The sequence below is a fragment of the Sturnira hondurensis genome, unplaced genomic scaffold, assembly GCF_014824575.4.
Source record: "Sturnira hondurensis isolate 20B ecotype Veracruz unplaced genomic scaffold, ASM1482457v3 Scaffold0004068, whole genome shotgun sequence".
Classification (NCBI taxonomy): Eukaryota; Metazoa; Chordata; class Mammalia; order Chiroptera; family Phyllostomidae; genus Sturnira; species Sturnira hondurensis.
The window spans coordinates 3558851-3581410 of record NW_028076699.1 but is presented as its reverse complement, the minus strand read 5'-3'; the positions used below and the strand labels follow the sequence as shown (position 1 = coordinate 3581410).

Here is a 22560-nt window from a genome sequence, read left to right as displayed (position 1 = left end):
CACAAATGAGGGAGACTTGCCTGGCCCTCTCCTCAGAAGATGCTCGTTGCAGGAGGGCAGAAGTGGGCTAACTGATCTGAAAGACAGAAAAGAGACTCAGAGAGCAGGAGATTAATGTTCTTCAGGCCTCAGGAAGCAGAAGAGGATGTACACACAGCTCCTGGTGCCATTTCATAGAGTGTCCTTGCCCACTCACAATTCAGGGCCCACCCAGCACTGTCAGGGTCTTTCCAACCATATAGACAACTCTTTCTTCTCTGCAGAGAGACTGGTAAGGGGTGGAGAACTTGAACTTGAGTACAAGGTTGAAAATAGACCTTCCCTCTTCCATAGGTCAAGGCTGCAGTGTGAGGTGAGGGTTGGGGACATGTTCTTTTTGTCAACACAACCCTTGGCTCAGCACCAGCCCTTTTACCAGATCCTGGACTAATGAGGAGCCTTCTGTCTCCTGCAGGAGGTATTGTCCAGGCCATCAATATTTGAGAGCTGACCTCACTGAAGCACAGGGCTGGTAAACAAAACAGACTTGGCTCTTGTCCTCATGAAGTTGGCATTCCAGTTGGGGAAAGAGCCAGAAACTCTACCAAGGAAGGTGAGCTATAAAGAATCTAATGACATATTGTGATAAGTGTTTATGAAGGTAACCAACAAGGGGCAAAGGCAGAGACTATGATAGGAGAAGCCTCTCTACATGGAAGGGTCAGGGAGAGCATCTCTGAGGGGGTGACTGTAGACAAACAATACATATATCATAAAATTTAAATGATAGTATAGTGTTGAAAGTATTCTGGGAGATGAAGGGAAGAAATGATTAACGTTCTGTCTGGGAAATTTAAGACAATTGAAGCAATTTGCTCTTGACCATGAGATGCCACAGGCAAGACCACACTAGAATTAGGGGCCAGAATGTTTCTTTTACTTAAAGCCTTTATCTTATTCTTTTATTCTTCTGTCTTGAATCACATCCTCTAGATTAGATCGCCTGGTTGGGGGGAGAGTTATCTTCAAAGAGTCAGTCTTTATGTCTTGGAAGAAGAATCAAAAGTCATCGAAAAGAAAACATGTGTCATGCTGAAAGTCTCTTAAAAAGAGACAATGAAAAACTTAAATTATACTGTGAGTTTAAGCTTCAAGCACTTCTCACTCTGTAATGGGTTCATCTACTCCACACACTTGTTTAGAGACTTAGAGAACAGATGGAAAACACTTTATAGATTGTAAATAATGTATGTGTGCTAGGAATTATCAGATAAATCAGTGACAAGCAGTGTAAGTAAAGATTTTTCCTCTTTTACCTTTAGAAAATCACTACTCCCAAGCCCTCTTTTTTTTCTGAGAATTAGAAACAAAAGTGGTGTGGTTCCAAAGTGGCGAGAGCTCCTACAAAATACTCTCTTCTCATCCTTCCTTTTATCTTTTCCAGGGACAACCAGCTGCCAGAAATGTGTCCCTTCAAGCAGTCCTCCACATCTTATTTGGATAAAACTTAAATTATTACCACACCAGCCTGCGCACACTTTTTCCCCTTCTCATTTCCAAGAATAGTCACAACCAAGCTTGACAAACTACTGTTATCTACCAAAGCATTTTCAACACCTTTTAGACATCAGAGACCAAAGGGATGAGAAGAACTGAAGGCAAAGAGGAAACTCAGACAGAAATTTCTCATGATTTCAGACCCACCACTTCCTCCAGGCAGCCTTCCAAGGTTTTCTAGCAGCAGATGAAGATTTACGCAATACCTGCTACCTGACCATAGGCATCTTATTGCTCCTTTTTTATTTTTTTTAAACTGTCTGCTTTTGCAAGGCTCTGTTCTGGACATTGGCATTACAATAATGAGCCACATGAGTCAACAAGTTTTCAAAGCATAGGAGATTAAACAAGTAAACAAATGGTAATGGCATATGGCACTATGTGGTATGAAATGAAATGTAAGGACACAGAGGGAGTAAGAGAAAATGACTTCCTCCTGGAGGGATGAGAAAAGAGCAGACAATTCTGAATCCTGGAGGAGGTGGCATTTGAGCTGGTCCTTTAAAGATGGCAGAGGTCTTATAGGTAGAGAGCTAGGGTAGCAGATACAGGTGGAAAATGAGAAATCTTTGGTCATCAAAATGTGGTTGGTGGTACATTCCAGGTAGAGAGAAAGCAGGAACTCAAGAATAAAGAATTGGGGAGGGGGGGAGAAAGATAATCTGCTATGCCTGTTGCATACAATGCATGCCAAGGGAATTGAGTAATTTTTAACAAATAGAACATTTGGACTTAGTGGGAACATTAATTCAAATTTATCCCATGTTACCCCATTTACTAACTGTATCATGTTGAACGCATCTCATTGCCCTGAGTTTAGTGTTTCTCCTTCATTATGAAAATAATAATGCTTGTCATTCAGAGTGGCAAAGATTTTACACATTGTTTTATAGAAAGGTGCTTGGACCAAAATAGCTGCTCAATATTTTTGAGAGCCTCGTTTGGCTCTTTCAGCAAAGGAGTACAGGTATTCAGGATGGGAATCCAAATAAGGCTGTCTTAATTGACTTGGGTATCACAATTTGGGCTGCATGCCTAATTGGTTTGTCCCCGTGTTTTTGGCCAGGTATCCAAATCCCCCTGAGTCTCCATGTCTTTGACTGGATTTAAGGTTTGTTGATCAAGGAGGGACCTTCTCCTCTATTCTTCCCATATAACCCATGGGGGAGAGAATGTGCATTCCAACTCCCTCTCAGTTAGTGGGACAAACTCTTTTTCCACTCTTTTATATACTTCTCTCTGAAAAGGAGTGTCTAATGTGCTCGATACCAATGAAGGTCAAGCTTTAGTCCCTTAGTAGTGGGTGAAGTCACTGCCTTGGACGACAATCCCATCTTCTCTCTGTGATCCAGTTACTCCACCTATAACTGGGCATATCACGGGGAGACCATAGGTCATACCTCTTCCAGAGGGAATCCTAAGCAATGTTCTCTAACCAATGTCACTTACAACTCTGTAATTTTGTTGTTGTTCTTACAAGGTATGGTAGAGTACAAAAACGGCCATGAATTTTTGTATCTTCTCTCTTTGAGATGTGGAATTTTTTTTCTCTATCCCTGTCATTTGTATTGGCCTTTTGGCTTGCTTTTGCCAAAGAAAAGTAACAGAAGTGTTGTATGAGGCCTGAGTCTGGGCCTTAAAAGGTTTTACCTGTTCCCATTGCTCTCTTGAAATCTGTAACCTCCAAGCACAGCCCAGGCTAGCTTTCTGAGTGAAGGGGGGCCAATCGAGAGAGGTCCTAGTCATCTGAGCCAGTCTAGCCAAGGCTGCTGAAGACTATCCATCCTCTGATTGACCCATAAGTTGATGCACATATATCGATGAGCCTAACCAAGATCAGCCAAACTCTTGGTCAGCCGAACTGCTCAGATGGCCTGCAGATTTTTGAGTAATAACAAGTAGTTATTATTTTAAGCCCTTAAATTTTAGGGTAATCTGTTAGGTAGCAAAAGCTACCAGATACACATGGTGATTGCACAAATTTAAAGTGGTGATGCTTGTTTCCCATTTGGCTGGTGATCTTTGTGTGATGAGTTATTCATACTTGAGAAGGAAAGAGTTATGCAGTATCCCGACTCACTACAGGGATGACGGCTTCCTCCTATGGTTGTCATCAGTCTTAAGAGGGCCACCAGGTATGCCCACACAAGTTATGAATAGCGCTATTCTAGGGGACCCATGACCCTCTTGGCAATGCAATACGGGCTTTGCGAAACTAATGGCAGTCCCAGATTTGCGCACTGAGAGTCCTTAGAATTAGTCAAGACAATGTGTAAAGTCTCTGGCACATAATTGATGCAAAATAAACCTCTATTTTTATAATAATTTCTTGGTATTGAAATATTTTACTGTGTTGAATTTTATGATTATTCATACTTAATTATCAAATAAGCCTCCATTTTCCCACCAGGAAAGTGTGTGGGGAGTGGTGATAGTGGAGGTGGTAGACTGGATGATCTCTAAGGTTCTTTCCAACATGGTTACCCTGTGATTCATGGGCTAACACAAATCTCATAAAAAGAAGCCAAAACACATGCCCCGAGTGGGCTTCTTTGGTGAAACTGGGAACATGGCCCCAGCAGCGCAGCACGGCAGGCCATCTGTCAGGCGGCTGTGTCAGCAGCCCGAGAGCAGCCCATAAAGCTGCCAAAGTCGCCCTTTGCTTTGCCCCAATCAGAGAGGAGGCAGAGGCAGGGCCTCTGTACCGGGAAGGCCTCGCTTGCCAGAAAACAGGCTGTGTTGTGTTCTGACCGAGACAGGCCTGAGGAACCCAAGCAGTTCATGCACCATCGAAGTCACAAATAAATCCTGTGGTTTGAGATCAAAAAGCAAGCAGCATAGGAAAGTGAAAAATTGATAAGATGCCTTTTTCCCCTATCCATTGACTACCCTGCTTCCTACCCAGCTCCTGACTGTTTACACCAGGATGAAGCTCTCCGGGACAGTTCTGGAGAAGAATTTTACATACTGACAAAGGAGCTTTGGATAGTCCTCTGAGGCTGTGGAAGGCTGAACACCAGTCCTGGGTTTTTTACTCATCACTTGGACCCTGATGCCTGGGTCTTACCCCAGAAACTGATTGGAGGGGCCTGGACTGGGGTCTGGAGGTGGAAATCACTTAGCTCCCCAAGTGATTTTCCACTGCAGTCAGGGTTGCGATTTAACCATTTTAAACTTTGGGCCCCTCATCTGTCAAATGGGGACAGCAGAACCTGCTTTGCAGTGTTGTAAGATCCAATAAAAGATATGCAATAGCTGTTAAAAGGCAATGATCACCGTGTGGCAGTTTCTTGTGTGGAAAGATCCTATGCCTAGGACTTTGAGCCAGAGACACTCAGGTCTTGAGGAACCAGCTGTGTGTATTCTTTAATCATCCACCTTCAATATCAGGAATCTGCCTTGGCTCTGTAGGTTATGAATCTGTGTGGGCAAAACCAAGGGGGACCTGAGGAATGGTGTGGGATGCATTCATGGTGTCTTGGTCACAGGAAATAGCACATTCCACAAGTTGCCCAGTGAACTGATTACATTTGCTTCTACATTTCCTATTTGAGTGGTAACTAAGTGGCACTTAAAAGTCATTAATAAGACTACCAGTGAATGAATAAAGGAACAACTCCACCCAATTTACCTAGCCAGCGTTAGGACCTGGGCACAAGGTGTAAGAGAAAGGGACTAGGTGGGTGGGGCACCCAGCTGCATCTATTTTCATTCATTCATTCATTCATTCATTCATTCATTCATTCATTCCAGTATGCCAACCTACATTCGCTCAACAAACGTTGTCATGGAGACTGACTCTGCTGGGTGCCAGGCTAGAGATGTTATTCAGACCCTGTCCTTGTCTTCAAGCTCTTCATAGCACAAGGGAGGCAAATCTACAGCAGTGTTTTAAAGGTTCGATGACCAAGACTTGTGTTAGTGGTAAGGTATTCAGAAAGGGGTGATGTTGGTGCAGGTGGGAAAACTTGGGGAAAAGTTCTCAGTAGAACTGTCTAGATCACTAACAAGGCCCTGGTTTGTGTCCTTTCCAGTTTCTCACACGGGCATGTATTTGTCACTCTATTTTCAGTCTCTCTCTTTCCAATCCATTTTCCCTAAAGCATGGCTCTAATGATGTGACTCCTTTGCTCAGATACTTTTGGCTCCACACCCCTGCCCTAGGCTCCCACTACTGTCTCTATCGCACCTGAAAGGTAAAAGCCAAATTCCTAAGAGAAATACTCATGGCCCTCCTTGGCCTGAGTGGTCCCACATTCCAGCTATGTCTCATCCCCTTTTACACTCCTCCTGGTACTTGGGCTCAGCCCACATGGAACTATTTGATATTGTCCTGACACATCAGGCTCTCTCGCATCTGAATGCCCTTACACAATCCTGAAATGCGTTTTTCTCTCCACACCCTCAATTTCCTCTTTTCTTGCCACACTGAGCTGTGTGCTGTCCACCCAATAGTCTTTTATATCTGTGCACAAATTATTTCCTGTTGAAGTAATCTTCCTTCTATCTTCTATCTGGAGAAGTACCATCCACTCTTTCAAAAATAATCAAACATTTCCTGGTGAGTCTTCTGGTCCCCTTAATAACACTGGCTTCCTCTGCTGGGCTCCATTTACACTTTTGAATGTTTTTCTCTTACTGATATAGCACCAGAGTGTAACAAAACAAATAGGAATAAGCAATGGGTCTTTGCCATCTTGGGAGACCCTGATTCTAGAAATGGAGTTTTAGTCCTCTATTTAGGGCCCTGTTAAGGGAAAAGAAATGTGTTAGCTAGTGGCTGGTGACTTGATTGGGTTTACCTTTAAATTGACCTAGCCTTTCCTAGGAGTCAGTGTCCAGCTCTTTTCTGGAATCAGGGTCCATTTCTAGACTAAGTCAGTAAAACAGAAAACCTCTTGTCGGCATTGTCTGGTTTTGCAGTGGTTTATGCAATTTATAGAGTAAAAGTATTGCAGACTAAGGGATCAAATATACATTAGGCCAACCTGTAGAAGTTGGGGAGAAGAGCCAAAGGCAACCTACGGTCAGGTCCTTGAACTATGAATTTAGGTCAGAAGATTGGCTTTGAGTTTTATTTTTCAACCCCATTCCTTGGACACAATTTTATGACTATTCCCCATTCAATTTTTATGCCAACAATGTCAAAATTTGAAGACCTATTGTTTTTCTATTAACCTTGCAATCTCAAAGTACAATTGGCTGGAAGAAGCACTGGTTTCCAGTTCCCCAAAGATCACTGTGAGTTCCCATTCTCTAAGCTTGTCTTCCTAACTGTAAACAGAAAATTACACAAAGTCTCCAAGATGTTTTCTAGCTTGAATAGTTTCATTAATTTCTTTGCTGTGTGTGTCATTCTATGGCAGAAGTCAGGGTATAATCCATTTTTTTCTACTAAGCTCCAACCATGGGCCTGGTGTCTTCTTCTCTATCATCAACCAGTTAGCATCACTGACTGTTGACTATCTTCAGACTCGTTAGTTTGACATTCAAAGTCTTCTGTAATCTGTACACAATTAACATGTTTTAAATATTACTTCTCTCAATCCCAGGCTCAATAGACTATTTTCTGTTTCCCCCCAATGCCGTGTACATTCAGTATTTATGTTTTGGCCATATGTCTCTAGTGTCTCTTCTGATGTCAGCATTTAGTAAAATCCTGCACATCTTGCCCCCAGACACGAGATCGTAGCAGCCCTTGTTTGGAGTATCATAAGATTCTGCATCAAGTCACTTGTTCTGCTCATTCTCCTTCCTGCCTTAGTCTCTGGTTTGGATATTTGGACTCTTCTCATGTTCCTGTAATTAGCCTCAGGGCTTGTTCCTGAAACTATGTTTTTGGTAACTTTTGGGGGACTCTTGTGAGATCTAAGCCTGGAAATTCTTGCTTGCTTCTTCCCCCAATCTTAGAATAGTGACCCTAACCCTTTCTCTTGGCTTCACTTCTGCCTCAGAATGTCATCCCTGCCTCCCTTTACAGTGTTCTCATAATGTTTTCCTTCTCTGCAACCCTACACCATTACTACTGCTGCTTAGTAAATGCTGAATGCTTAGCTATGGGCCTCCAAGTTAACATTTGCCCTGAGCTTCTCATAATAAACCTGATGTTGTTTAACCTATCAAGCCATGAAGTTGGTCAGGCACACCTGTACTCCATCATCAAATGAAAGTGGTTTTATACATAGAGATGGAGATGGAGATGGATGTCTCACAACTTTCTTATTCATTCTTCTGTAGATGGACACTTAGGCTGTTTTGTATCTTAGCTATTATGAATAATATTTCAACGAAATGGGAATGCAGATATCTCTTCAAGAACCTGATTTCCTTTCCTCTGAATCTATACCCAGAAAATGGATTGCTGGATCATGTAGGAGTTCTAGTTTTAATTTCTTGAGGGACTGCCATATGTTTTCCATAGTGGCTGCGCCAATTCCCGTTCCCATCAACAATGTACAAGGGTTCCCTTTTCCCCACATCCTCACCAACACAGGTTTCTGTTTTTGATTTTTAAATACTAACCATCCTAATGGTTGTGACGTGATATTTCATTGTGATAAACCATGAGAGAAAAAGATCTTGTACAAGAATGAGGGGGTTGGGGGAGTCCAGTTGTGGGAAACTTAAGTTGAGATAGTTTTATCACCCAGATGAGATGTCCAGTTAGAAGGTAGAAAGGAGAGTCTGGAGGTCACTGAAGAAGTCAGAGCTAGAAACATAAATTTGGGCTATGTCGGCATAATGACATGAGAATGGATGATCTCAGGGCTTGAGCAGGCCCTGAAGGCCCAAGTCAGTTATATGAAGTGGCCCAGATGCTCATGGACCTCACTCCTATTACATTAACTTTTCTCCCAAGCCTGTACCTATAGCCTCATGTGGAGTACCCTACCCTCAGTTGACAACTTCATCTCCCCCACGGGCAACTCTAAACTCTTCCTAACTTGTCCCCCTGCCTCCAGTCTGTTTCACCTCCTACTCACTGCCAAATGTTGCCACTGTGATCTTCAAAAAAAAAAAAGTAAAAAGTCACTCTGATCATGTTGTTGTTCTTAGAAACCTGTGACTAAAAACTGTTGCTTGCAGAACATTTGCTCACTTTTCAAGGCCTTACTTACACCCTACTGTTTTGTCTAATCACTTCCCAGGGTGTGCAACTAGACAATACTTCTCAAACATGACCTCCAAAACTCCCTAAAGAACAGAGGAAAATGATCAGGTACCCCTCAGGGTCTAAAGGTGGGGCCTAAAGCAGACTTGGGTGAGAGTCCTCTGAGAATTAATGGCTTACCTAAGAGTTACCTAAGAGTTATAAAATAGAAGGTCAAATTATGCCAAGTTGACCTTCCAGTTCATAATATTTCTGGATGTTTACTATTACTTAAAACTTTACTTACTAATAAATCTGACAGTCCATGAAAATGCAATACCTTTATCCTGTAGTTCTTTATATACGGTGTTAACACACCACCATTCATCCCCTATGTAAGTATTCCCAAATTTGAGAAACAGGACCCTCTAGCACTTTTTTCGTGGTTTTGCTACATGCCAGTCCTTGTCCTGTGCCTGAGAAACTGAGTCTAGTGAAGGAAATTTCACATGATGCTATGATGATATGCACATCATTATAAATTGGAAATAGCCAACAGTAATGTCATTTGGAGGGTTAGTGTTCTTACTACCAATTAAAGGCTAAATTCCTTAACTTGAAATTAAGGATATGTTATGACTGCATACAATAATAATAATAACAACACAATACAGTACCTGCTACTTACATAAACTACTTGGACCAAATATACTTCTCCAAACTCTTCATGTATCTTGATATGTTTAAGACCCAGAACCACACTGTGAAATGAATACTGTTAATATTTTCACTTTGGACAAGATAATTGAGGTTGGCTTTGAAGTAGTCAGTCTGGCTTCAATGACCATGACTTTAACCACTCTGTTATGACACTTCTGAACTATCTATAGTAGTATGGAATAGTAATAGTGCCATTAATAGCACTAATAATAGTAATAGTAGCAGTAGCAGCTACAATCACAATAAGGACACACATGGGCTACACACAGACCCTTAGAAATAAAATGAGATAAAGCATATAAAATCACTTTGAAATCCTCCTAGCACAGACTAGTCCGTTACAAGACCTTCCTAAACAAGCCCTCTCTGAGCTCCACCTCCCTTTCCTACCCACAAAGGTTCAGACAAAGTTCTCTCAAGATCCCTGTGGTTAAAAGTTTCAGTGAGAGCATGTTGAAATTGGATGGCTATGCGTACTAAGTAAGACAGATCTGTGACTAAGAGAGTCATAAGCAATGAGAAGCTAGAGGTTCAAAGATCTAAACCCCTCTGACTGACACTCAAGGACCCACTTTGGTCTGGCTCCTACTAACCGACAGGCAAGTCTTCAAACTTGAGAAGTCCTTCCGCAGAATGCAGTTTGTGTTTTAGTTCCAGGAAAAGATTGTTACAGAAAGAATGTAAAGGAAGCAGCATGTGTGGGGCAGTGGCTGTGTGCAGCCCTTGGGCTAGACTTTTATATACCGCTGATCTCACATATTCCCCACAATGTCCAATGATGGAGATAAGACCACCACAATTTGACAGATGAGGACACAGGTGCTCAGAGAGGCTTAGTACCTCTCCCAAGATAATGCAGAAATAAACGTGCAGCACTAGCATTTGGAGTCATATATATGCATCTGACCACAAAGCTTTTTTTAAAAATTAAATTTTATTTTAATGGAATTTACTGGGGCGATGTTGGTTAATAAAATTATACAGGTTTCAGGTACACAAGTCTACAACACATCACCTTTATATTGTATTGTGTATTTACCACCTCAAGTCAAGCCTTCTTCCATCACCATTTACCCCATTTTTGCCTTCTTCTACCTCTCCCCATGCCCCCCTTCCCTCTGTCAATTACCATATTGTTATCTGTGTCACAGACACAGACAAGCTTATTTTTAAAGAATGTACATGCTATAAAAGAGCTATGTTTCTGACTAAGAATGTAATATTCTTGAAAAACTTTTAAAAGGAAATGGACCAACAAACACCAGGAACTTCACATTTTAAGACTCTTGTTCTTCATATAAGACTGCTTTTAGGACATGGCTTCCTAAAATCTAAAGAACTCAGAATTCCCTTCATTATTGCCTCCTTAGGTCCTTATAACTTTGGATCTATAAGGGTCCTTATAACTTTGATTAAACTTAGGAGTTTAAATCCTAGCTCTAAAAATAATCTCTCTCTACCCATCAGAGACCTAGCCTTTTCCCAAGGTAATTGGAACCCTTGAAGACAGCAGAAGACAATAGCTCACACCTGACTAATTGTTACATGGTCCAGATTTCTGTCAGGATAAAGAACATCTTGACCTAAATATGTTTCAGCTTCTGTCCCCTAAGGTGGGCTGACTTCCTGGCTACTTTCCCATGAGACTAGACACTGGAACAGACCTCATATCTGTCCTCAAGAGCTGAAGAAATGAGTCATTACCTGTACCTCACCTCTGACCAATCAGCTCCCAGCATGACTCCAAATCCCTAACTACAGGGTCTTGTGATTTTGCCCTATAGAATCTGTAACCCTATGCCATTGGGGAGTTTAGGCCCCTGAGAATTAGCTCCCCATTCTCCTGGATGGTGCCATTCATGACAAAAGTGCCAATATTCCTCCACTGCAATCCTCAGTGTCCAGTGTTTGGCTTCGCTAAGTGCCTGTAGACAAACTTTCTGTTCTGTAATGGAAGTAAGCCAATATGGCATTTGTCTAAGACACACGAAACCAAAAGGATGGGGCAAAACCAGGGTGTATAATCTTGGGAAGTTACAAGACATAATTTGTACTTTTCTTTTTGTGTGTTTAATTAAAATATGCTGGGCGTGGAATGGGTATTGGAGATAGTGTGTTAGGAGCTCAGAGAAGGGAGCAACAGCTCTGGGATGGATGTGGTGGAGAACTAGGGATCAGAGAAGCCTCTAAAGGAGATGGCACTGGTCCTGACCCTCAAAGACTTGGTAGGACTTTGGGAGAATGGAAGAACATTCCAGACAGGAAAAAGGCATTGAGCCTGAAGTCCTTAAAATAATACAACTTGGCCTGACTTGATTCAAGGGGAGGAATTCACCCAAGGCCATTAGCCAAGTGGAAGAACTTAAAGGTCAAGAACTGTACATTTTTTTGTAGCATTTCTCATTTGTTTGAGCTTAAATGAAGCTGAACCCTGCAGGGAAATGAGCACATGTTACAGATCTCCAAAGCCAGGAGGATTCATGGCCAGGAAACTATGCTAGTCGGATAATAATGCAAATGACTAACGCATCCTCCTAAGTCTCATGTAGTTTGAGATCCCAGGAATTTGAGGCAGGTGGGAGACAAATAGGCTGTGGATCCAAGTGAGGGTGATTAAGCAAGAGGCAGCCCAGAGCAGTGAAGAGTGTAGTTCTGGGAATTACGAGAGGCCCTCAACAAGTCAGCTTACTTTTCTGGGCTCCAGTTTCCTCACTAATGTCTTGATCTGATATCCTAGAGGGACATGAATTACCAGCAGCAAGTGTATGCCCCACTGGCCAGGCCTGCTTCTTAATGATGCATGCTAAAATCCAACCACATCAAGCCCAGACTTAGGAACAAGTCATTTCACTCATATTCCTGCTCATCCAAGATCCAATTAGCCTTCTTCTTCACTGGGAAGTTCTGACTCCCACACGCAGAATTAGTCACTGCTGTCTTGGATGTCTATGGCACTTAGGAATACATAATTGCCACAATTGGGACCTTGCAAGGAAATGCCAAAAGGGTCATCTTCTCTTTTTCCCCTATGGGCATTTCAAATGTAGGCAAGTCTTTGAATTGGGTTTTTCAGAGCAGAATTCTCAGGCTAAGAGCAGCAATATTGTCTCTGTTTAACACAAGGGGAAACTGGAGCCAGCAAGTCTGTAATAAACTTGATTTAAACTAGATTTTAATCTAAATAAACTAGATTTTATTTCTTTGAGCTTTGTCTCTCTTTGATACCAAAGAACAAAGAGAAATCCATATTGCAGTCTTTAGAGGAAGATATTGATAATTATGACACAATCATAAAAGTCATAGTAATAGTTAATAATAGTCATGCTAGGCATTGTGTAAAGCAGTGGTTCTCAACAGGGAGTAACTTTGGCACTGAGGGGATATTTGATAATGTTTGGAGGTGGTTTTGGGGTGCTAGGTTATCTAGTTGGTGTAGGCTAGGGATGCTGCTAAACATCTTATAATATACAACAAAGAATCATCTGGTTCAAAATGTCAGTAGAGTGGAGGTTGAGAAATCCTAATGTAAATAATTTAAATAAATTATGTTTTTAATCCTTATTAAAACCAAACTAGATAGGTATAGTTATTGTCCCTTTAATATATGAGGAATCTGAAGCACAGATTGGTGGGGTCACTTCTCCTAAGAGGACCCTAGGGAGCAGGAATTTGATTCTAGGGACTGAATCTGGTACTCCCGGTCAGAGCAGGGTCATTAGCTCATTGCAGTTCTCATGGCCTTAGTCCATTCAGGATCTTATAACAGCATACCATAGACTTGGTGGCTTATAAAATACATAAACTTGAGACTTCGGGACAAAATGGAGGCATAGGTAGACACACTGTGCCTCCTTGCACAACCAAAATAAGGGCAACAAAAATTTAGAAACAAAAACATAACCAGTACTGACAAAATAAAACTGTATGAAAGTCTGACAGCCAAGGATTTAAAGAAGAAACATTCATCCAGACCTGTAGGAGGGGTGAAGTCAGGCAGCTGGATGGAGAGGACTTGGGGCAAAGCTGTTGGACCCCAGGCACCCAAGGCGGCAGTGGGTGGACCCAGCAAGGCGGCTGACTGTGGAGGGGTGCAGCACACAAGGTAGTTGGTGGACTGAGTGGTCCCATATTCACATGCAGATAAATCAGGTGAAACTGGGAACTGAGACAGACCGTGAAACCCAGGGTTCCAGTGTGGGGGAAATAAAGCCTCAAAACACCGATTGAAAACACCTGTGGGGGTTGAGGTGCCGGGAGAGGCTCCCAGCCTCACAGGAGAGTTTGTTGGAGAGACCCAAAGGGTCCTAAACATCCACAAACCCACCCACCCAGGAATCATCACCAGAAGGACCCATTTTGATTGTGGGAGGTGGGAGAAGTGGCTAAAATAAATCAGGGAGCAGAGCAAGCACCATTGTTCCCTCTCTGACCCCTGCCCCACATACAGCATCACAACCCAGTGACTGGGTCGACCTACCCTGGTGAACACCTGAGGCTCTGCCCCTCACTGCATAACAGATGTGTCAAGACAAAAAAAATGACCCAAATGAAAGAGCGGATCGAAGCTCCAGAAATACAACTAAGTGATGAATAGGTAGCCAAACTATCAGATGCATAGTGCAAAGCACTGGTAATCAGGATGCTCACAGAACTGGTTGAATTTGGTAACAAATTAGATGAACAAATGAAGGCTATACTAAGTGAAATAAAGGAAAATGTACAGAGAAGCAATAGTGATGAAACTGGGACTCAAATCAAGGGAGTGGACCAGAAGGAAGAAAGAAACAACCAAACAGAAAAGAATGAAGAAACAAGAATTCAAAAAAATGAGGAGAGGCTTAGGAACCCTCCAGGGCATCTTTAAACATTCCAACATCTGAATTATAGGGGTACCAGAAGGGGAAGAGGAAGAGCAACAAGTAGAAAACTTATTCAAACAAATAATGAAGGAGAACTCCCCCAATTTGACAAAGGAAATAGACTTTCAGGAAGTCCAGGAAGCTCAGAGAGTCCCAAAGAAGTTGGACCCAAGGAGGAACACACCAAAGCACATCACAATTACATTAGCCAAGTTTAAAATGAAGGAGAGAATCCTAGAAGCAGCCAGAGATAAGGAGACAGTTACCTACAAAGGAGTTCCCATCAGACTGTCAGCTGATTTCTCAAAAGAGACCTTGCAGGCAAGAAGAAGCTGGAAAGAAGTATTCCAAGTCATGAAAGGCAAGGACCTACATCCAAGATTGCTCTATCCAGCAAAGCTTTCGTTTAGAATGGAAGGGCAAATAAAGATCTTCTCAGATAAGGTCAAGTTAGAGGAGTTCATCATCGCCAAGCCCTTATTATATGAAATGTTAGAGAGACTTATCTAAGATAAAGAAGATAAAAAGCATGTACAGTAAAAGGACATCAAACTAACAATGATTAACAACTACACCTAAAACAAAAACAGAAACAAACTAAGCAAACAACTAGAATAGGAACAGAACCACAGAAATGGAGATCACATGGAGGGTTAGCAACAGGGGAGTGGGAGGAGGAGATGGGAAAAGTTACAGAGAATAAATAGCATAGATGGTAGGTAGAAAATAGACAAGGAGAGGGTAAGAATAGTATGGGAAATGTAGAAGCTAAAGAACTTATGACACCTAGATATGAGCTCAAGAGAGGGAATGTGAGTGGGAGAGGGTGTGCAGGGTGGAAGGGAGTGAAGGGGGAAAAATGGGACAACTGTAATAGCATAATCAATAAACTACATTAAAAAATACATCAACTTTCTTTTCATGGTTCTGGAGGCTGAAGTCTAAGATCAAGACACTAAGAAACTGGATGTCTGGTGAAATCCTGCCTCCTGGCTCATAGACAGTTGCCTTTTCCCTGTGTCCTTACAGGGCCTGACAGGGTAAGGGAGCCTCCAGGACTCTTTCATAAGGGCACAGATCCCATCTGGGAGGGCTCCACTATTATAAGTTACCTCCCAAAGGCCCCACTTCCAAATACCTCACACATTGTGGGGTTGGGACTTAACATATACATTTGGGTGTGGACACAAACATTCTGTCTATAGTACTCCTGGCATGTAATAAAACGCCCAGTGCTCACAGAAGTGGAGGGTCTGTCCTGTGGATATACACTGTGAGTTGCTTCGTCCACAAATGACCTGGCATTGACTAAACCATGATTGCAGATTTAACCCCTCTTCGCCAAGGGTTGGGAAACTTCTAGAAGCAGCAGACAGTTCTGAAAGTAGAGGAAGTCCTAAAAGTTACAGAGAAGTCCTCCTAGAAGGCAGCTAAAATCAGACTTGTCTGAGGTCCCACATGACAAGTAGATGGCAGGGTGTGGGCCCTAACCCACCCTCCACACTCTTTATTCAGGACCCTTCACAGGGTCATGTTATGTTCAAATGAGAGAATCAGTGTGCAAGTGCTTAGAAAGAGAACAAGTGAGGTAGGAACATGTGGGATAAGCAGGTCACATGGGCTTTGAGAAAGGAGAATGACTTAAAGCTTTTTAAGTTGATGCATCGCAAGTCACCATCTATGGCTTTGTCTTTATGGTTGACCACACACAGGTGTGATCCTATTTAGGTGGTCCCAAATCACCTGCTCATTAATTTTCTAGACTGAAGGTTTTTTACTATTTTATACTTTCATGTTTAAGCTTAAGTTGAGAATTAGCATTTGATTTGATAACCCCTTTTCAGATTTAATCTACAATGCAATTGTTGCAGCCAAAAGAGGTCTCCCTGGTGTCTAGCACACCCTAGCCTCTTACTTTCTGTACTTTAAAGTCTCATGATTTGCTAATAGAGCTTGGAGGGCCATGGAAACTTAGATAAAACCCAAACATTTTATGAATGTGGCAATTAGGGCTGAGAGAAAAAGAAAACGACTTTGTTATTATAATAAGTCACAATCATAATAAGCAAGCATCATGATTATGTCTAATATTTCTGCATATATATGTATAAAGCTTTAAAGTTTATAAATTATTTTTATTTAACTGATCTTGCTTGAATACCACAGTAGGACAAAAAATATTCTTCTTGTCCTGGTTGGTTTGGCTCCATTTGTTGATGCATTATACATACTGTGGATGGAAAGGTTGCAGGTTCATTTCCCAGTAGGGGCACATACTGAGGTTGTGGGTTCCGTCCCCTGTCGGGGTGCAGACAAGAGACAGCCAATCAATGTTCCTCTCTCACATCTATGTTTCTCTCCCTCCCTCTCTGTCCCCCTTTCCCTCTCTCTGAAATCAATGGGCATGTCCTTGGGTGAGGATAATTATATATGCATGTATTCTTCTCATGTTTCAGGTGAGAAATAATCTCAAATGAAGTGAATTGATCATTAGCTCTGTTTATGCTTTGAAGGGCATAATGAGCCCAAGTTCAAGGAGTCAGACAGATCTGAGTTCAAGACCTGTTTCTGCCCCTAGTAGAAGTGTGACTTTGGATAAATTATTTAACTGGTCTGAACCTTAATATTCCTATGTGAAAAACAGATTTTTGTACAATTATTGATCATCTATTAGTACTTATTATAATAAAATGGTACTTATTATAATAGAATTAAAACGAATTACTCTGTCTTTCTGACCTCAAGTTTCCTACCAACGAGGCCAGCAAATGCTTGTCTGCTGCATTAGGAGGCATAAGGTATCATTCTAGTTTAGATTTCTTTCCTTTGCCAAATGAAGACCCATTCCTTTCCCTTAATGGGTGATGACTTCCTAGTCCTGGGCAAAGAAAAGTAAAGCATGAGTTTTGAAAAGTCACTACAGCCAGAGGCATACTTCATGATTAAAGGATAAACAAATCTTTAGAGCAAAGTAGAACGTTTATTGACAACAATAAAAACAACCTTCTACAGTCATATACAGTGGCTGTTTTGAAGCTGTTTTCCTACTCCAAGGTCAGACAGGGTCTGAGACTTCATCATTCTTTCATCTCCAGATTTTACTCCATTTGTAGCTTAATAAGAACCAGCACTGTCTTATAGCCACCAAAAAAGATGATTGCACATCAGGCTGCCTGATTGGTGTGCAGCTTCCAGTGGTGTGTCTCCCACAGTCCCTCACCTTGGTCTGCACTGCGGTTTCCTTCAGTCTCATTGAAAACTGAACTTGCCATCCTCTGCTCCCCAAGCTCCCTCTGTGAGTAAATGGTGCCAGGATCTCTTTTGTCAATTAAAACAGAAATCTGGCAGCAGTGACTTTGAATGGCAGAGAAAGAGACAACCATGTTCTTGTGAGTTTACCTTTGAGGTGCCTTCCAAAGTTAGCCCCCATTTTGAAGTTCTAATCTCACTATCCTCATTAGGACCACTTTCATTTTCCACTTTAACTGTTAAAAGACTTTCTCAGCCTGTCTTCAAAGGACCATATCACTGAAAAGCAGAAGTGAGACATGTCACAGGTCCTATAATGAATGTCTTCATATTAAGTTATGCTAAGGAGTTAACAATGTATTTGGTAAATAATAGGGGACCAAGTAGGGGTGTCAGATTTGCATGTTAGAAAAATCAGTCTAGCTGCAATTAAAGATGGTCAATTAAATGATACAAGCATGGCCTTGGCTGGTGTGGCTCAGCAGATTGAATGCCAGCCCGAGAACTGAAAGGTCACTGGTTTGATTCTCAGTGAGGGCACATGCCTTGGTTGCAGGCCAGGTCCCCAGTAGGGGGCGTGCAATAGGCAACCAATTGACGTATTACTCACACACTGATGTGTCTCTCCCTCTCTTTCTCCCTCCCTTTCCCTCTCTAAAATCTTAAAAAAAAAAAAAATGGTATAAGCACAGTGTGAGGATGGCAATTCAGTAGCTAATGTTCTGGCCCCAGTTCTGTGCCTGCCCAACTTACAGGGTGACATTAAGTTGCTTCCTACCTGGATTCTAAAACCCATCTACATAAAAGGTGAGAACTAGGAGTAAATAATTATGGTAATGAAAACTAAAATAGTTAGCACCCAGTGAACCGTACCGCTGTTACTGTGCCCAAGCACCATGCCCTGTGTTTCATACGTGCTAAGTTCTTTAACCCTCGCAGTTGGCACTGTGTTACTCACATCTCCGTTGGACACATGAGAAGTCTGAGGTTCACAGAGATGATCTCCTTTATCAGTTTTACACTTTGTGATTTTATGGCCTTAACGCCAATGAGAGCAGGAGCTGAGTCTTGGTAGTGCAGCATTTTCGAAAAAGGCCCACAGACTGCCCCCGAGGCCCCTGCTTTTCTGTACCGTGACCATTCTGTCTTCCCCACATTCTAGAGGAGGCTCCAGGGCCTCACTTCTTGTTCAAACTAGACTGTATTTCAACTCAAAGAATCATAATGACATACTTATTACCAAGGGACTTAAGCTGGGGAGAGGATCTGATTATATGCACAATGGGCGCAAAGAACATGTCTGCCTCTCCGTGGAGGCCAGGCATCAAGTCTGGTTCACTTTTGTTTACTCAGTGCCTGGCTCAGGGTCAGGCACTTCAGGCACTCAGCTAGTAGTTGTTGAAGGAAATACTTGATAGTGGTTATGACAAAAATGTACTCATAATATTTAGCACAGTATATGCACATTCCACATCTCTGAGTACAGAACTGAGCTCAGAAAATAGGAAAAGGTTGGATATGCGGAAGACAGATGTTATGTTTAGAACATATCGTATGTGAGATGCCCACTACATTCCAACTGGAGGTCTCCAACCGGCATTTGAATATGCCAAATATACAGTGTAGGAGAGGAGGGGTGGAGCTGGGTTTAGAAATTTGTCTGTTTGGTCCTCAACCCATCCCATCCCTTTTTCTCACTCTGTTCTACATTGCAGGGAAAAACAGTTTCCACTATCCTTCACCAACTGACTTCAGACCGGGTTGAATTTCCAGGAGACCCTGACAGAAGACTGGAGGGCAGAAGAAGAGGGCCAGAGTATTTCCCCTACTCTCCCTGTGTTGCTTCCATGGACCTGGCTTCCACTAAGGAATTCTCTGTTTGTGGTCCAGGCTCCCACTGGGCAGGCCCCCTGCAGTTCCAGCTTCCCTGAAGTCCTGGAAAGAGCTCCTGCTTCTGTCTCTCAGGTCCTATCGATGGTAGCAGCTTTCTGCTGCGGCTAAGACTGGAGTTGCCTTACCTTCCCCAAGTCAGTCTTTCCTCTCTGCCCTGTGCAGAACCCACTCCCAGATAAGTTTGATTGTATTCATCTATTTTTGGTCAGCAGAATCCTGGGCCTACGTTCCACACATTATGGGCCATTATCCAGGCATCCTGTGGTTTCCAAACACATTTTTGAGAAGGACATGGGGACCCAAGTCCCAAGAAAAACAGTTCCTTGGGTGTTTCTGGAATGGCTTGTAGGGTGGCTGACAGCCTCTTTCTATTTCCCTGGGATAGAACCACTCCTCCCAAGGCATAAACCCTTCCTAAGATGTGGTGGGCGGGCTTGTCCACAGAAAAGGTTTAGGCAAATAAACCTGCCACCACAGCTTCCAAGTGTCCCTTCTGAGGAAAGCTGGAAAGAAGGCAATGCACGTAGGTTAACTCAGCATGCTTTGCATACGTGAGTGGGAGGTGAATTTAGTGGGAAGCGGAGCTTCGGTTTCACCCAAATATAATTTTTTCCAGGTTAGCCATGAGTGTCTATATTTTAAGATTCGAAGATTTTGAGCTTCTTAGATTTTGAGGGGTTTTGCGGGGCAGGGAGTAATTCTTGTGTCTGTAGGCTTCCCCAATCTATAAACGTAAGTTGTGACCTCTTAGTAATAATCAGCCACATTTGCTGGCTATATTCCCCATTTGCTTCTTATTAGTCCATCCCGAACGTCTTACCGCTGGCCTGGCTCTTTTCTCCCCCTGCATCCCCTGTCAGATGGGGCCTCTTTCAAAGCTCTGGTTGCCACGAAGCCCCATCCTTTGTTGACTCCCTTGGCCGTCCCTGTGTTTCTGTAAAAACTTGCTTTATGAAATTCTTATTCAGTAAAGCCTTGCTGAGTTTGTCATCCCTTTCTTTCCAAGGCTGTGACAATACACCCAGGTACTTCTTCAAGTCCTAGAAGGAACTTCAGCACATTCAAGCAAAGTTTTAGTCTTGATTGTGTGCCGGCTCTGGGCCAGGCACGAGGCTTCCTCTCCTGTCCTAACTGCCCTCTCACTAGAGAACCTACCCCTCCAGGCTGGATTCTACTTGGCTGTGTCAAGTGTACCCCTCTCCCGATGGCCCCAAGGCTGCATTCTCTGGCTGTGCCACGTGGAGTCACATTTCTGGGGGGTCTTTGTTGTGCGGAGGGCTCTCTAGTTCTATTCCCCAGCACCCTCTAACTCCGCCAGGGTCTCTGGCGTGGTACGTGCAGCTGGGCTGGCAGCTGCAGGAGGAGCAGGATGAAAAGCATCCTGTGACTAAGTGAGCCTGGACTTAAAACAGGGGTACCCAACCTTTTGGCATCTCTGGGCCACACGGGAAGAACTGTTGTCTTGGGCCATATGTTAAATACACAAACACTAATGAAAACAACAAAAAAAATCTCATAATGTTTTAAGTAATTTACAATTTGTTTTGGGCTGCATTCATAGCCATCCTGTACTGCATGTGGCCCGCAGGCCATGGGTGGGACACTGTTTAAAAAGATGAAAAGGGATATTTTGGTAACCACTTAGAGCCTTTCAGGGGACTGTGCGTTCACAAAGGAGGCCTGTTTGGCACGGTGCCTGCCCGTGTTGTTTGGTATTGGAACACTTCTATCAGGGGAGCATCGTGTGGGCTGCACTGCCCCCCATCCTGCTGCCGTGGCCACATGTTCTCATCCCTGGATGGTCCCAATGCCATGCCAAGAGGAGAAGTGACACATTCTCACAAAAGAGGACCTGGGAGAGACTTTCAGCTCTGAGGCGGAAGAAGCTGGCTGTTGGAAAGATCTAGCTATGACCTACAAGTCCAGGGCAGAGAATACTTAAGAGGACCTCTGAGAATCCCAGGAGGGAAGCTGAGAACATGAAGCTGAATTGGAGATGTGGCTGCAACAACTGAAACCAGGAACAGGGACCTCCTATAAGAGAAGGAACTCCTTTGCTTGGAGCTAGAAACCACCAAGGGGAAGTCTGACTGCGTTCTGAAGCCTATGGGCTGATCTCCCCCTTAGGGGATGACCTGCCCAGACAAAAGCAATTAAAGATCAGCTGCAGGAATATACTTTAGAGCTGGAGCAAGCAAATGACAACTTGGAAAAAGTGAAACGGTCCATGATCCCATGTCTAGAAGAACAGGAGTAGCCCTTGAATCAAGCCATTGAAAGAAATGCCTTCCTGGAGGGTGAGCTTGAGGAGATGAATCTCCTAGAATGTGTTCAGTGACTGAAGGGTGAAGGCAGGGATTGGCTGTGCAGCTGAAGCAGGAAAATCCCAGGACCCCCATGCTCAGCTCCGTGGAAGCTGAGAGGAGAGACACAGCTGGGTAGGCCACTGGCTTGGTGGGGTTTACTCCCACGGCTCCCTGGGGACCCAGCTCTAGCTTAATCACACTGGGGACATTCAGATGTGGTCTGGGTGACTCCATGAGTAGGACCTCCTCTCGTCTGTGGCCTGGATGGCAGCCTTCAACATCATGGCAGACCTGCTGTGGGAGGTAGGGGCCCTGGGGTCCAAACTTGCATACTGCTGGAACTTCATGTACGAGCAGTGGCCAAACTGAACAAGTGGCCCGACCTCAGGATGGAGGAGCAAGAACAGAGATGGACCTGACAGACAGCCAGGCAGCACCAGCATGCCGCTGGACGATAAGCTTCAGCAAATGCCTGGAACCTGGGAAGCTGCCTTCAAATCTGTCTTCATTATTGCTGACGTCAGCCCAGGCTGTAGTCAAGACGTTGCTTTTGGAAATCCACAGAAGCAAAGCCACCAGTGTCCTTATGGGAGCTGTTACCTTCTTCCCCTCTTCACATTAGTTTAAAAACATTTTTTTTAGTTTGAGAAGTAAGGGTAAGCAGTCACATTAGCCAATGACTGAGGCCATCTCCTGTGGCCCCTGTTGGTGTTGATCCTGTGAAATGTCTCATAATCCCCAGCTTGTTTGTTGGTGTGCTGTGGATGGACAGGGACAACCTGGACCCCCTGGAAAGGGCTCCGAGGTGTGGGCACTCAGGCTACCCCAACATTCAGAGTTGACCCGAGTCCTGCTTGGTGCTGGGAGGTGGTTTTAATGTCCAGAGATGCCTTAAAATGGGATCTGA

The 22560-nt window shown here is 43.3% G+C and overlaps 1 pseudogene; it reads left to right on the top strand.

Moving 5' to 3' along the window:
• The window catches only part of LOC118985032 (nuclear distribution protein nudE homolog 1-like), a 28575-nt pseudogene extending 6300 nt beyond the window's left edge, over positions 1-22275 (top strand).
• Positions 22276-22560: the final 285 nt, after the last annotated feature.